At 30.2% G+C, this 1,240-nt stretch overlaps 1 non-coding gene across 1 annotated transcript; it reads right to left on the bottom strand.

The window, feature by feature from the left end:
* Positions 1-282: 282 nt before the first annotated feature.
* TRNAF-GAA (transfer RNA phenylalanine (anticodon GAA)) lies at positions 283-355 on the bottom strand. Its single transcript has one exon. It is a non-coding gene; the product is annotated as a tRNA-Phe (tRNA).
* Positions 356-1,240: the final 885 nt, after the last annotated feature.

Below are 1,240 nucleotides of genomic sequence, written 5' to 3'. Positions count from 1 at the left end.
ATACTGTATAACCCTTAATTATACATTTAAGTAAAAGTTTTAACAAATTGTGGTCAGGAAGCATTGTTAGATTACTTCAAATTTTCATAATAACGTAGCATGACGGACAACATGAAAACAATATTTAAGCTGTATTTATGCACCGTTTTGTTAATTAAACATTCTCATCATTTAGAAGTTACTACTGAATACTCAACTATGTTAAGAAATGATGTTGTTTAAATTTTAAATAATTAAATTCTTATCAATAATCAAGGAAAAAAGAAAAAATGCACTCAAACATGCCGAAACCCGGGATTGAACCAGGGACCTTTAGATTTTCAGTCTAACGCTCTCCCAACTGAGCTATTTTGGCAAGGTCGGTGTATGGCAAAAGTCACTAAGACCTCAACTGAGCTATGTTTGCATGGTTACACAAAGTTTAGTATCAATATTTTTCTATCATCATGATTGCATGAAATGAAGAGAAAAGATGTGTTTTATACTGTAAATATATAAATTACAAACCCTTAATCGTACATTTAAGTAAAAGTTTTAACAAATTGTGGTCAGTAAACAGTTAGTTTACTTGAAATTTTTATAATAGAGTAGCATGACGGACAACATGAAAACAATATTTAAGCTGTATTTATGCACCGTGTTGTTAATTAAACATTCTCATCATTTAGAAGTTACTACTGAATACTCAACTATGTTAAGAAATGATGTTGTTTAAATTTGAAATAATTAAATACTGATAACTACTCAAGGAAAAAGAAAAAAGGTACTCAACCATGCTGAGACCCGGGACCTTTAGATCTTCAGTCTAATGCTCTCCCAACTGAGCTATTTTGGCAAAGTCTGTGTATGGGAAAAGTCACTAAGACCTCAACTGAGCTATGTTTGCATGCTTACACAAGGTTTAGTATCAATATTTTTCTGTCATCATGATTGCATGAAATGAAAAGAAAATATGTGTTTTATACTGTAAATATATCCATTACAAACCCTTAATCATACATTTAAGTAAAAGTTTTAACAAATTGTGGTCAGGAAGCATTGTTAGATTACTTCAAATTGTCATAATACTTAGAGTAGCATGACTTACAACATGAAAACAATATTTAAGCTGTATTTATGCACCGTGTTGTTAATTAAACATTCTCGTCATTTAGAAGTTACTACTGAATACTCCACTATGTTAAGAAATGATGTTGTTTAAATTTGAAATAATTAAGTTCTGATCACTACTCAAGGAAAA

The sequence above is a fragment of the Taudactylus pleione genome, unplaced genomic scaffold (assembly GCF_031769625.1).
Source record: "Taudactylus pleione unplaced genomic scaffold, aTauple2 ptg000593l, whole genome shotgun sequence".
Taxonomy (NCBI): domain Eukaryota; kingdom Metazoa; phylum Chordata; class Amphibia; order Anura; family Myobatrachidae; genus Taudactylus; species Taudactylus pleione.
Note: the sequence above shows the minus strand (reverse complement) of the source record. Positions and strands in the feature narration are given on the sequence as shown.